Here is a 16,270-nt window from a genome sequence, read left to right as displayed (position 1 = left end):
TAAACGAGTTAGAGAATCTGGAGAAATCACTGCACGTAAGTGGCAAGGCCGAAAAACAACATTGAATGCCCGTGACCTTCGATTCCTCAGGCGGTACTGCATCAAAAACCGACATCAGTGTGTAAAAGATATCACCACATGGGGTCAGGAACACTTCAGAAAACCACTGTCAGTAACTACAGTTGGTCGCTACGTCTGTAAGTGCAAGTTAAAACTCTACTATGCAAAGCCAAAGCCATTTATCAACAACACCCAGAAACGCCGCCGGCTTTGCTGGGCCCGAGCTCATCTAAGATGGACTGATGCAAAGTGGAAAAGTGTTCTGTGGTCTGACGAGTCCACTTTTCAAATTGCTTTATGTAAACTGTGGACGTCGTGTCCTGTGGAACAAAGAGGAAAAGAAGCATCTAGACTGTTCTAGGTGCAAAGTGTAAAAGCCAGCATGTGTGATGGTATGGGGGTGTATTAGTGCCAAAGGCATTAGTAACTTACACATCTGTGAAGGCACCATTAATGCTGAAAGGTACATACAGCTTTTGGAGCAACATATGTTGCCATCCAAGCAACGTTATCATGGACGCCCCTGCTTATTTCAGCAAGACAATGCCAAGCCACGTGTTACAACAGCGTGCACTGCAAAAACTGAAATCTAAGTAAGATTAAATATCTCAAATAAGGGTCTGTCTAACAAGATAATTCTTCTCACTAAGCAGATTTTATGTTAGAGTGTTTTACTTGTTTTAAGTGTTTTGGTCCTAAATGATGTCAGTTAAGATATTACAGCTTGTTGCTGAGATTTGATGACCTATATTGAGTAAAAAAATGTTTGAAACTAGAATATCAAGTGTTGCAAAGCTGTGTCATCAACACTCACAAGTATAAAACTACTTTTTTAAACTAATAATTTCTTATTTCAAGCATGAAAAAAAAAATCATGATTTTGACACAATTGTGTCTCATAATTAAAACAGATGACAGCCAAATGGACTTTGCGGTTTTATTTTCAATGAAACAATAGAAAATAGGTACTCATAGAGTAGTACACTTGTTATTAGTGAGAATATACCTATTTTAAGGTATTTTGGGGTTCATTGAGGTTAGCTAATTTGACTTGTTTTGGAAAGTCTTGACAAGCCGAATTTTCTTGTTCTATTGGCAGATCATTTTGCTTAGTTCAGATAAAATACCCCTCATTTTTGTATTTTTTTTTCTTCTTGTTTTTGAACACTGACTTTTTGCAGTGTGGCTTCATAGTAAAAGAGTGCGGGTACTAGACCGGCCTGCCTGTAGTCCAGACATTGAAAATGTGTGGTGCATTATGAAGGCTAAAATATGAGAAGGGAGACTGTTGAACAACTTAAGCTGTACATCAAGCAAGAATGGGAAAGAATTCCACTTCAAAAATGTGTCTCCTCAGTTCCCAAACCTTTACTGAGTGTTGTTAAAAGGAAAGGCCATGTAACACAGTGGTAAAAATGCCCCTGTGACAACTTTTTGCAATGTGTTGCTGCCATTAAATTCTAAGTTAATGATTATTTGCCAAGAAAAAATAAGAAGTTTCTCAGTGTGAACATGAAATATCTTGTCTTTGCAGTCTATTCTATTGAATATAAGTTGAAAAGGATTTGTTGTATTCTCTTTTTATTTACCATTTACACAACGTGACAACTTCACTGGTTACTTTACATGCAGTTGGCTTTCGGCCCTCGACCAAAGTCTTTGTAGCCCAAAAGATTGGACACACCTGTACTAACGTGTCCATGTTTGCGTTGCAGAATGTGACTTACCATATACCTGCCTCTCAAAGCGCTCAGAGGGTTTTCACCAGCATCGTATCTCTCAAAGTAGCCAACAAGTCTTTGGCCTGCCTCCAGTCCATCACCTACTATCCAGACCCTCAGTTCACCAGCTTCACCTCCACGAGGACCGGGGACAACGTCCGCATCACTATACAGGTACAGACTTTTTGTTTTGTTTTGTCAACCCGCGCCCATCAAAAAAGCACAAGTTATGTCACCATCTGACAGAAAAAGGCCGACCACCTTGACATGAGCTTAGAAGAAGTGTCAGCGGTGGGCGTGTACGAAGGCAAAGACTACCCTTGCATCATGGAAGTCAAAGAAACCAGCAACCAGACTGACTTTTTCACCTGTGAAATTCAAAACGCGCTGGATGCTATTTTTCGTCAATTAAAGGTAAGTCTAATCAGGTGGAAAGCTTATTAAGATTAATTATGGGCCTGCTGCAATGCCAGTGTCCATTCACTGCTAGAGAAGTGAATGGGCACTTGCAATGCTGCTCATACTTCAAACTTTATTATTATTCTTGTTTCTCTTACGTCCACTACGAGACACACCGGCCACCGAACCCCCACATATGTTGTACCGAATTTGGAGGTAATCCTCCTTTTTCATTGTCCCATTTAAAGCACCGTTTCCATTGGCAGCAAAACAGGCCCAGAGCATAATACTACCACCACCAGGCTTGACGGTAGGCATGGTGTTCCTGGGACTAAAAGGCCTCACCTTTTCTCCTCCAAACATATTGCAACTCAATGTTTGTTTCATCTGACATCACATGGACAAAGATAAGACCTTCTGGAGGAAAGTTCTGTGGTCAGATGAAACAAAAATGGAGCTGTTTGGCCACAATACCCAGCGATATGTTTGGAGGAGAAAAAGGTGAGGCCTTTAATCCCAGGAACACCATGTCTACCGTCAAGCATGGTGGTGGTGGTATTATGCTCTGGGCCTGTTTTGCTGCCAATGGAACTGCTGCTTTAAATGGGACAATGAAAAAGGAGGATTACCTCCAAATTGTTCAGGACAAGCTAAAATCATCAGCCCGGAGGTTGGGTCTTGGGCGCAGTTGGGTGTTCCAACAGGACAATGACCCCAAACACACCTCAAAAGTGGTAAAGGAATGGCTAAATCAGGCTAAAGTGAAGGTTTTAGAATGGCCTTCCCAAAGTCTTGACTTAAAGGTGTGGACAATGCTGAAGAAACAAGTCCATGTCAGAAAAGCAACACATTTAGCTGAACTGCAGCAATTTTGTGGTCAAAAAGTAGAAGCTTGTGGATGGCTACCAAAAGCGCCTTATTGCAGGTAAACTTGCCAAGGGACATGTAAGCAAATATTAACATTGCTGTATGTATACATGGCAAATACATGTTACACAGCCATTATGTGTGCGCTACAATATACACCCCCCGCTACCCACCCACCCCCCCACCTAAACCCCGCCCCCCCAAACCCGCCCACCTCAACCTCCTCATGCTCTCTCAGGGAGAACATGTCCCAAATTCCAAGCTGCTGTTTTGAGGCATGTTAAAAAAAATAATGCACTTTGTGACTTCAATAATAAATATGGCAGTGCCATGTTGGCATTTTTTTTTCCATAACTTGAGTTGATTTATTTTGGAAAACCTTGTTACATTGTTTAATGCATCCAGCGGGGCATCACAACATATTTAGGCATAATAATGTGTTCATTCCGCGACTGTATATATCGGTATCGCTTGATATCGGTTTCGGTATTTAAGAGTTGGACAATATCGGAATATCGGATATCGGTAAAAAAGCCATTATCGGACATCTCTAGTACGCACCTTTTGTCTAATACGAGACGAACCCCCACATATGTTATACCGTATTTCCATGTAAACATGCTACTGTTTTAGGGTAGCTCCGTGACTCATTTTGTAGGGTTACACCTAAAACTCACAGATTCAGACACTCGGCACCATCGAATAAGTACGGCCAGAGGTCCATGGCACAGATAGCAGGCTCATCAACATTTCAGCGGGAATTTTCTAGTTTTATTTACAAGACTCTTCTGGGACTATTGCCTGAGGACATTTGTACATTGATTTCACAGAGAAGTACCAACTCTTATGTATGAGATCAGATGTTGCTCTCTGTCTCACTGAGCTAGGGGAAAAAAATCTATGCAGCTCCTTGTGCTTGGAACATGTTACAAAGAGACTGGATTGTTATCCTTAAACGCTTTTAAAGCTAAACTGAGAACATTTGTGTCACGTTCAAACACTGAGGACATCTATTAAACAAGACAAAAGGCAAGGAATCAAACAGAGACAGAATTCAATTTGGACTCAATATTGAGGAGAGACATGGCCACTGCACTCTCTGTACAGTCCTGCACCACGCTCTGACGAAGAAGGTTTTCGTCTCCTCATTTATTCAGATGTTCAATGTTCACGCACCAACACATGTCACAGCAGGAATGGGAAGTATGTAAAACAGTCATTGTTTTCGGTCGCTTTGAAGACCAAGAAGAGGATTTCTCGGGCTTGGGCTCTTCCTGGATCCAGCTGGGGCAGGTGTTGGAGGACAATGGATAACCCCTCCCGTCTCCTGACCACAGCAACTTCAAGAGGGCAGCGGGTCGTAAATAGCGTTGACCTCGGTTACCAAATAGTTGGAAGAGAGTTTGTGAAATACTTCAGAGAGAGTTCGTTTAACACTTCAAAGAGAGTTCCTCTGGAAGTTGAGCAGATCCTGCCATCTGTCCGTGTTGAAATCACAGTGGCGTTTCACGAGCATTCTTCCTCTTGTTAGGCCTCGAAAGACAGCATTCATAATACAACGTTTCTTTTGTGATAACTTACAAACAATTATTCCAACAATTTGAAGGAGCCTCAGTTATCAGTAACTGTTTTACTTGATGTCATTTTAACGTGTAACTTTGCTGCCTCTGTTGGGTCGACCAGCTCTTCCTCCCAGGGAATCTAAGTTACTGGTCAATCCCAAGTTCTTTCGATGACATATATGCTGAGTAAGAAGGACCATCAAGACATAATAGGAATATTATCAAGTTTTACTGAAATTTCAGGAGATCAGCTTAATCAATACATTCATATCGGCTACTCTAGTTGATCTGACACTCAAACGGAAGAGCCCACTTCTTGCACACAACGAAAACCCCACCTCTCCCTCTCGCAACACTGATAAGGAAGAATTGGGGGTTGTATTCACATTCCGATGGTTTAAGACACTAACCAGACCTCTGAAGACAAGAAGAACTGGTAGAATATACAAAGGAAAAGTACTATCTGATCTAAACATGGCTATGTAAACAGAAATAACTCTTAAACATATATGCATCCTCCACACCTCCCTTGAAGAATAGTTGTTTTTTTAATCTGAATGGGATTTTTTTTTCTGGTAAATAAAAAACCCCAAAAGTCATTGAAATGGTTTGAGTGTTTTGCCTGGCAGGTCAAATATGGAGAGAAGACGGTAATGTTGCAGAACACGTCACATCCGTTTGCTCTGATGCTGCTCGTCTTCCTGCTGATCCCCGCCATCATATTGGGTTAGTACCTTTCTATCAGGACGTATGATTTGGTTGTGGCCCTCATTATTTTTGTCTTGTCTGTGTCAGTGGTGGTGCTGGTTTACCGCCGCCAGCAGCAGCAGCTCACTGTGAAGATGAATAAGCGAATGGAAAACCTGGAGCTTGACGTCCGTAACGACATCAGACAAGGTGTGTCACACCATGACGTTGACGTCTAAAGATACACTATATTGATAAAAGTATTTGGCCACCCATCCAAATGATGAGAATCAGGTGTCCCTAATCACTTGGCCCGGTGTATCAAATCAAGCACTTAGGCATGGAGACTGTTTCTACAAACATTTATGTAAGAATGGGCCGCTTTCAGTGATTTCCAGCATGGAACTGTCATAGCATTCCTGCCAACTGTGCGACAAATCCAGTCGTGAAATTTCCTCGCTCCTAAATATACCAAAGGCAACTGTGGGCTTTATCGTAAGAAAATGGAAGAGTTTGGGAACAACAGCAACTCAGCCGTAAGCAGCACCAAGTTCCTGGGGGTGCAGATAACTGACAATTAGGGATGTTCGATAATGTCGGACTGCCGATATTATCGGCCGATAAATGCTTTAAAATGTAATATCGGAAATGATCGGTATCGGTTTCAAAATGATCGGTATCGGTTTCAAAAAGTAAAATGTATGATTTCTTAAAACGCCGCTGTGTACACGGAAGAAATACAGAGCGCCAATAACCCTTGAAGGCACTGCCTTTGCGTGCCGGCCCAATCACACAATACTTACGGCTTTTGACACACACACTGGTGAATGCATGCATACCTGGTCAACAGCCATACAGGTCACACTGAGGGTGGCCATATAAACAACTTTAACACTGTTACAAATATGCTCCACACTGTGAACCCACACCAAACAAGAATGACAAACACATTTCGGGAGAACATCCGCACCGTAACACAACATTAACACAACAGAACAAATACCCAGCACCCCTTGCAGCACTAACTCTTCCGGGACGCTACAATATACACCCCCCCGTTCACACCACTTTCTACAGAGGCACTGTAGAGAGCCAACTGTATCTCTGTCTGGACTGGAGCCTGCAGGGCCTCAGACTGGAAGTCTCTGCAGAGAGTGGTGAGGACGGCGGAAAAGATAATCAGGACTGGTACATCAGATTGCCAGATGGAAAAGTGTGATTCATCCCTCCAGAGAAGGCGTCGCCACAGCTCTAGAGTCCAGTGGCGACATGCTTTACACCACTGCATCCCACTTGGTGATGTATGGCTTAGATGCAGCTGCTCGGCCATGGAAACCCATTCCACGAAGCTCTCTGCGTACTGTACGTGGGCTAATTGGGAGGTCACATGAAGTTTGGAGCTCTGTAGCAACTGACTGTGCAGAAAGTCTTTGCACTATGCTGACCTCTCTGTCAGTTTACGCGGCCTACCACTTGGTGGCTGAGTTGCTGTTGTTCCCAAACTCTTCACTTTTCTTATAATAAAGTTGACTTTGGAATATTTAGGAGCGAGGGAAATTTCATGACTGGATTTGTTGCACAGGTGGCATCCTATGACAGTTCCACGCTGGAAATCACTGAAAGCGGCCCATTCTTTCACAAATGTTTGTAGAAACAGTCTCCGTGCCTAAGTGCTTGATTTGATACACCGGGCCAAGTGATTAGGGACACCTAATTCTCATCATTTGGATGGCTGGCCAAATATTTAAATATATATATATATATATATATATATATATATATATATATATATATATATATATATATATATATATATATGTGTGTGTATATATATATATATATATATATATATATATATATATATATATATATATATATATATATATATATATATATATATATATATATATGTCTTAATAAGGTTATCCAAAAAATAGTGCTCGATACCGTAGTAGAGCGCAATATATGTATGTGTGGGAAAAAAAAATCACAAGACTATTTCATCTCTACAGGCCTGTTTCATGAGGGGGGGTACCCTCAATCATCAGGATATATATATATATATATATATATATATATATATATATATATATATATATATATATATATATATATATATATATTGCACAAGATAATCTTAATTGCATTTCAGTGGTTTAATGGGAGTTTAACTCATTTACGCTCATCAAAGCTCTGAAAAGTATGCTCATGATTTTCTGGCGCCATCTGGTGGTTAATGGGGTGACACCAAAATAATATTTTCTCGTTTTCCACTGGGCAAGAATGAGATTGAGTTTATATGTAAAAGCATATTAATAGAGCAGGATTATAGTCTGTTAAACAACAGGAGTTATAAATAATCCTTTAGTGTGTTCACTTGATGTTTTTATCCTATTTTAACAACACGCGATACCAGTTTTGAAACAAAAAACTTGTGAAAAACTCTTCAAACTGAACGATGACATGGCACAAGGAAGAGGTGTCATGCCCGCTTTGGCCCCTAGGGGTGCACAAGTGGCAAGTTTGGTGTTTCATTGATGCTTCAGAGATGAGTCACTTGTGTAGAAAGGAGTCAGAAAAGAAGAGGAGGATGATGTCATCACCACTACAATTGCAGGCTACTTGGAAACGGAGAGAAAGTCATTAGTGTTGTTGTTTGGGGAGGAAACTTTCAAACAAGTGGAGAGGATTGTGTTGCTGTTGCAAACAGGTGAAATGTAACAAGAAGAAGTTGCAATGTTGACTCCAATTTGTTTACTTTAAAGCTGTTGCAGCTCAAAAATAATACTGAATCAAAAATCAATGCTGTTATGAATTATTGATCAATTTAAGCCTCAAATTACTTCACACCAAATATTCTACTTTGTAATATTTTGGGGGAAAATATTGCATATTTTGTGTTGTTCTCATAAAAATAGTTTTCTTTGACAAAAAGGGCATAAAACAACAAAAAAAACATAGAAAAAACAACAACAAAAAACATAATGGAAGGATAGATCTGAGAGTTATGGGTTGAAAATAAAGAAATAAAAAATAATGTACAAATTATTTTTAACAATCCCTTTTGGATCCCCCAACATTTTAGTGGGATTTATTTATTTTTTTAACTGTCATTGCTCAAAAAAATAATAATGAGTCAAAATCAATGTTGTTATGAATTATTGATCAATTTAAGCCTCAAATTACTTCACAGCAAATATTCTACTTTGAAATATTTTGGGGGAAAATATTGCATATTTTGTGTTTTTGTCATGAAAAAGATTTCTTTGACAAAAAGGGCATAGAACAACAAAAAACATAAAACAATTTAAAAAATAATTTAAAAAAAAACGTATAATGGATGGATAGATCTGAGAGTTATGGGTTGAAAGTATATAAATAAGAAATAATGTACGACTTATTTTTAACACTTATTAGTGGGACCCTTTTGGATCCCCCAACATTTTAGTGGGATTTATTTATTTTTGTACAAATATGATGGTAAAAGTGATAGCAAATAAGCAGTTAGCGAAAATAATACAGAAATGACAATGAGCATTATTACACTAGAAATGGAGCAATACAAATACCAATAGAAATATCACTATTGATAATGAACAATACCAATAATTTACCTTTATTATCAACAATACAGTTGTTCAAATGCAACAATACATATACGTAATGATAACTTGAAATACGAAAGAATGCAGAAAAATGGAGAGGAAGAAAGAGAAGCAACCTACATTAACCTTGTAGATTGTTATAGTAACAATAGGTTAAGCTTTGTCAGTGTGCCATGTGTTATACCCAGTTTCCCCGAGGGCAATGTTGATATGAATTATTGATCAATTTAAGCCTCAAATTACTTCACATCAAATATTCTACTTTGAAATATTTTGGGGGAAAATATTGCATATTTTGTGTTTTTGTCATAAAAATAATTTTCTTTGACAAAAAGGGCATAAAACAACAAAAAAACATTAAAAAAATGATAAAAACATACAATGGACGGATAGATCTGAAGTTGATCTAGAGAAATAAAGAAATAAAAAATAATGTACGTCTTATTTTTAACACTTATGAGTGGGACCCTTTTGGATCCCCCAACATTTTAGTGGGATTTTTATTTTATTTTTTTAAACTGTCATTGCTCAAATAAATAATAATGAGTAAAAATCAATGTTGTTATGAATTATTGATCACTTTAAGCCTCAAATTACTTCACGCCAAATATCCTACTTTGTAATATTTTGGGGGAAAATATTGCATATTTTGTGTTTTTGCCATAAAATTAGTTTTCTTTAACAAAAAGGGCATAAAACAACAAAAAAACATAAACAAATTAAAATAAAAACGTATAATGGACGGATAGATCTGAGAGTTATGGGTTGAAAGTAAATTTAAAAAAAATAATGTACGGCTTATTTTTAACGCTTATTAGTGGGACCCTTTTGGATCCCCCAACATTTTAGTGGGATTTATTTTACTTTTTTAAACTGTCATTGCTCAAATAAATAATAATGAGTAAAAATCAATGTTGTTATGAATTATTGATCAATTAAACCTCAAATTACTTCACACCAAATATTCTACTTTGTAATATTTTGGGTGAAAATATTGCATATTTTGTGTTTTTGCCATAAAAATAGTTTTCTTTGACAAAAAGTGCATAAAACAACAAAAAACATAAAAAAAATAAAAATAAAACTTATAATGGTCAGATGGATCTGAAGTTAATCTAGAGAAATAAAGAAATAAAAAAATAGTGCATGTCTTGTTTTTAACACATATTAGTGGGGCCCTTTTGGATCCCCCAACATTTTAGTGGGATTTTTTTTTTTTTTAACTGTCATTGCTCAAAAAAAAAAAAAAAATTTGTAAAAATCAATGTTGTTATGAATTATTGATCAATTTAAGCCACAAATTCCTTCACACCAAATATTCTACTTTGAAATATTTTGAGGGAAAATATTGCATATTTTGTGTTTTTGCCATAAAAATATTTTTCTTTGACAAAAAGTGCATAAACAACAAAAAACATAAAAACAAAAAAACCAAACAAAAAAACCCTATAATGGATGGATAGATCTGAGAGTTATGGGTTGAAAATAAAGAAATAAAAAATAATGTACAGCTTATTTTTAACACTTATTAGTGGGACCCTTTTGGATCCCCCAACATTTTAGTGGGATTTTTTATTTTTTTAAACTGTCATTGCTCAAATAAATAATAATGAGTAAAAATCAATATTGTTATGAATTATTGTTTACTTTAAGCCTCAAATTACTTCACATCAAATATTCTACTTTGAAATATTTTGCGGGAAAATATTGCATATTTTGTGTTTTTGCCATAAAAATAGTTTTCTTTGACAAAAAGGGCATAAAACAACAAAAATATAAAAGAAAATTAAAATTAATTTTAAAAAAAAAACCTATAATGGACGGATAGATCTGAGAGTTATGGGTTGAAAGTAAAGGAAAAAAAAATGTATGGCTTATTTTTAACACTTATTAGTGGGGCCGTTTTGGATCCCCCAACATTTTACTGGGATTTTTATTTTATTTTTTTAAACTGTCATTGCTCAAAAAAAAAAAAAAGAGTAAAAATCAATTTTGTTATGAATTATTGATCAATTTAAGCCTCAAATTAATTCACATCAAATATTCTACTTTGAAATATGTTGGGGGAAAATATTGCATATTTTGTGTTTTTGTCATAAAAAAGATTTCTTTGACAAAAAGGGCATAGAACAACAAAAAACATAAAACAATTTAAAAAATAATTTAAAAAAAAACGTATAATGGACGGATAGATCTGAGAGTTATGGGTTGAAAGTATATAAATAAGAAATAATGTACAGCTTATTTTTAACACTTATTAGTGGGACCCTTTTGGATCCCCCAACATTTTAGAGGGATTTATTTATTTTTTTAACTGTCATTGCTCAAAAAAATAATAATGAGTCAAAATCAATGTTATGAATTATTGATCAATTTAAGCCTCAAATTACTTCACACCAAATATTCTACTTTGAAATATTTTGGGTGAAAATATTGCATATTTTGTGTTTTTGCCATAAAAATATTTTTCTTTGACAAAAAGTGCATAAACAACAAAAAAACTATAATGGATGGCTAGATCTGAGAGTTATGGGTTGAAAATAAAGCAATAAAAAAAATGTACGGCTTATTTTTAACACTTATTAGTGGGTCCCTTTTGAATCCCCCAACATTTTAGTGGGATTTTTTATTTTTTTAAACTGTCATTGCTCAAATAATAATGAGTAAAAATCAATGTTGTTATGAATTATTGATCAATTTAAGCCTCAAATTACTTCACACCAAATATTCTACTTTGTAATATTTTGAGGGAAAATATTGCATATTTGGTGTTTTTGCCATAAAAATAGGATTTATTTGACAAAAAGGGCATAAAACAAAACAAAACAAAAAAAAAAATTAAAATAAAACTTATAATGGACGGATAGATCTGAAGTTGATCTAGAGAAATAAAGAAATAAAAAATAATGTATGTCTTATTTTTAACACTTATTAGTGGGGCCCTTTTGGATCCCCCAACATTTTAGTGGGATTTTTATTTATTTTTTAAACTGTGATTGCTCAAATAAAATGAGTCAAAATCAATGTTGTTATGAATTATTGATCAATTTAAGCCACAAATTACTTCACGTCAAATAAAAAGGCAAAACTGGACAATCATGCACTATATTAATTTATATTATTATGTGTTGTCAACTTGTACTTCTTTATGTCATTGCCTGAAATGAATAAATAAATGAAAATGAAATATTATACTTTGAAATATTTTGAGGGAAAATATTGCATATTTTGTGTTTTTGCTATAAAAAAATGATTTCTTTGACGAAAAGGGCATAAAACAACAAAAAACATAAAAATAAAAAAAATAAAAACTTATAATGGACGGATGGATCTGAAGTTGATCTAGAGAAATAAAGAAATAAAAAATAATGTACGGCTTGTTTTTAACACTTATTAATGGGGCCCTTTTGGATCCCCCAACATTTTAGTGGGATTTGTTTTTTTTGTTTTTTTAAATGTCATTGCTCAAATAAAATGAGTCAAAATCAATGTTGTTATGAATTATTGATCAATTTAAGCCACAAATTAATTCACAACAAATATTCTTAAGACAGAGCGACAACAAGAACAGTAAACACAACAATAGCAACAACAAAAACAACACAGCATCAGGGTGTTGTGACATGTACAAATATGATTGTAAAAGTGATAGCAAATAAGCAGTTAGCGAAAATAAAAAATAATACAGAAATGACAATGAGCATTATTACACTACAAATGGAGCAATACAAATACCAATAGAAATATCACTATTGATAATGAACAATACCAATAATTTACCTTTATTATCAACAATACAGTTGTTCAAATGCAACAATACATATACGTAATGATAACTTGAAATACGAAAGAATGCAGAAAAATGGAGGGGAAGAAAGAGAAGCAACCTACATTAACCTTGTAGATTGTTATAGTAACAATAGGTTAAGCTTTGTCAGTGTGCCATGTGTTATACCCAGTTTACCCTAGGGCAATGTTGGTATGAATTATTGACCAATTTAAGCCTCAAATTACTTCACATCAGATATTCTACTTTGAAATATTTTGGTGGAAAATATTGCATATTTTGTGTTTTTGCCATAAAAATAGTTTTCTTTGACAAAAAGTGCATAAAACAACAAAAAACATAAAAAAAATAAAAATAAAACTTATAATGGTCAGATGGATCTGAAGTTAATCTAGAGAAATAAAGAAATAAAAAAATAGTGCATGTCTTGTTTTTAACACATATTAGTGGGGCCCTTTTGGATCCCCCAACATTTTAGTGGGATTTTTTTTTTTTTTAACTGTCATTGCTCAAAAAAAAAAAAAAAAATTGTAAAAATCAATGTTGTTATGAATTATTGATCAATTTAAGCCACAAATTCCTTCACACCAAATATTCTACTTTGAAATATTTTGAGGGAAAATATTGCATATTTTGTGTTTTTGCCATAAAAATATTTTTCTTTGACAAAAAGTGCATAAACAACAAAAAACATAAAAACAAAAAAACCAAACAAAAAAACCCTATAATGGATGGATAGATCTGAGAGTTATGGGTTGAAAATAAAGAAATAAAAAATAATGTACAGCTTATTTTTAACACTTATTAGTGGGACCCTTTTGGATCCCCCAACATTTTAGTGGGATTTTTTATTTTTTTAAACTGTCATTGCTCAAATAAATAATAATGAGTAAAAATCAATATTGTTATGAATTATTGTTTACTTTAAGCCTCAAATTACTTCACATCAAATATTCTACTTTGAAATATTTTGCGGGAAAATATTGCATATTTTGTGTTTTTGCCATAAGAATTGTTTTCTTTGACAAAAGGGGATAAAACCACAACAAAAAAAACATAAATAAATAAAAATAAAACCCATAATGGGCGGATAGATCTGAGAGTTATGGGTTGAAAGTAAAGAAATAAAAAATAATGTATGGCTTATTTTTAACACTTATTAGTGGGGCCGTTTTGGATCCCCCAACATTTTAGTGGGATTTTTATTTTATTTTTTTAAACTGTCATTGCTCAAATAAAAAATAATGAGTAAAAATCAATGTTGTTATGAATTATTGATCAATTTAAGCCTCAAATTAATTCACATCAAATATTCTACTTTGAAATATGTTGGGGGAAAATATTGCATATTTTGTGTTTTTGTCATAAAAAAAATTTATTTGACAAAAAGGGCATAGAACAACAAAAAACATAAAACAATTTAAAAAATAATTTAAAAAAAAAACGTATAATGGATGGATAGATCTGAGAGTTATGGATTGAAAGTATAAAAATAAGAAATAATGTACGACTTATTTTTAACACTTATTAGTGGGACCCTTTTGGATCCCCCAACATTTTAGTGGGATTTATTTATTTTTTTAACTGTCATTGATCAAAAAAATAATAATGAGTCAAAATCAATGTTGTTATGAATTATTGATCAATTTAAGCCTCAAATTACTTCACACCAAATATTCTACTTTGAAATATTTTGGGTGAAAATATTGCATATTTTGTGTTTTTGCCATAAAAATATTTTTCTTTGACAAAAAGTGCATAAACAACAAAAAAACTATAATGGATGGCTAGATATGAGAGTTATAGGTTGAAAGTAAAGAAATAAAAAATAATGTATGGCTTATTTTTAACACTTATTAGTGGGACCCTTTTGGATCCCCCAACATTTTAGTGGGATTTTTTATTTTTTTAAACTGTCATTGCTCAAATAAATAATAATGAGTAAAAATCAATGTTGTTATGAGTTATTGATCACTTTAAGCCTCAAATTACTTCACACCAAATATTCTACTTTAAAATATTTTGGGTGAAAATGTTGGATATTTTGTGTTTTTGCCATAAAAATCGTTTTCTTTGACAAAAAGTGCATAAAACAAAAAACATTAAAAAAAATAAAAAAAATAATTAAAAAAAAAAACATATAATGGATGGATAGATCTGAGAGTTATGGGTTGAAAATAAAGAAAAAAAAATAATGTATGGCTTATTTTTAACACTTATTAGTGGGACCCTTTTGGATACCCCAACATTTTAGTGGGATTTTTATTTTATTTTTTTAAACTGTCATTGCTCAAATAAATAATAATGAGTAAAAATCAATGTTGTTATGAATTATTGATCAATTTAAGCCTCAAATTACTTCACACCAAATATTGTACTTTGTAATATTTTGAGGGAAAATATTGCATATTTTGTGTTTTTGCCATAAAAATAGGATTTATTTGACAAAAAGGACATAAAACAACAAAAAAAATAAAAAATTTTAAAATAAAACTTATAATGGACAGATAGATCTGAAGTTGATCTAGAGAAATAAAGAAATACAAAATAATGTATGTCTTATTTTTAACACTTATTAGTGGGGCCCTTTTGGATCCCCCAACATTTTAGTGGGATTTTTATTTTATTTTTTTAAACTGTCATTGCTCAAATAAAAAATAATGAGTAAAAATCAATGTTGTTATGAATTATTGATCAATTTAAGCCTCAAATTAATTCACATCAAATATTCTACTTTGAAATATGTTGGGTGAAAATATTGCATATTTTGTGTTTTTGCCATAACAATAGTTTTCTTTGACAAAAAGGGCATAAAACAACAAAAAACATTAAAAAAATAAAAAATAAAACTTATAATGGTTGGATGAATCTGAAGTTAATCTAGAGAAATAAAGAAATAAAAAAATAGTGCATGTCTTGTTTTTAACACTTATTAGTGGGGCCCTTTTGGATCCCCCAACATTTTAGTGGGATTTTTATTTTATTTTTTTAACTGTCATTGCTCAAAAAAAAAAAAAAGAGTAAAAATCAATGTTGTTATGAATTATTGATCAATTTAAGCCACAAATGACTTCACACCAAATATTCTACTTTGAAATATTTTGAGGGAAAATATTGCATATTTTGTGTTTTTGCCATAAAAATATTTTTCTTTGACAAAAAGTGCATAAACAACAAAAAACATTAAAAAACAACAACAACAACAACAAAAACCCTATAATAGATGGATAGATCTGAGAGTTATGGGTTGAAAATAAAGAAATAAAAAATAATGTACAGCTTATTTTTAACACTTATTAGTGGGACCCTTTTGGATCCCCCAACATTTTAATGGGATTTTTTATTTTTTTAAACTGTCATTGCTCAAATAAATAATAATGAGTAAAAATCAATGTTGTTATGAATTATTGATCACTTTAAGCCTCAAATTACTTCACATCAAATATTCTACTTTGAAATATTTTGCGGGAAAATATTGCATAGTTTGTGTTTTTGCCATAAAAATAGTTTTCTTTGACAAAAAGGGCATAAAACAACAAAAAACATAAAAGAAAATTAAAATTATTTTTTTAAAAAAACGTA

General features: G+C 33.5%; 1 pseudogene; it reads left to right on the top strand.

The window, feature by feature from the left end:
• Nucleotides 1–16,270, top strand: part of LOC133621990 (plexin-C1-like) — a 52,379-nt pseudogene that overhangs the window by 33,694 nt on the left and 2,415 nt on the right.

This window comes from Nerophis lumbriciformis, linkage group LG25 (genome assembly GCF_033978685.3).
Source record: "Nerophis lumbriciformis linkage group LG25, RoL_Nlum_v2.1, whole genome shotgun sequence".
Classification (NCBI taxonomy): domain Eukaryota; kingdom Metazoa; phylum Chordata; class Actinopteri; order Syngnathiformes; family Syngnathidae; genus Nerophis; species Nerophis lumbriciformis.
The sequence above is the reverse complement of the archived record's forward strand: the minus strand, read 5'-3'. Positions and strand labels throughout refer to the sequence as shown.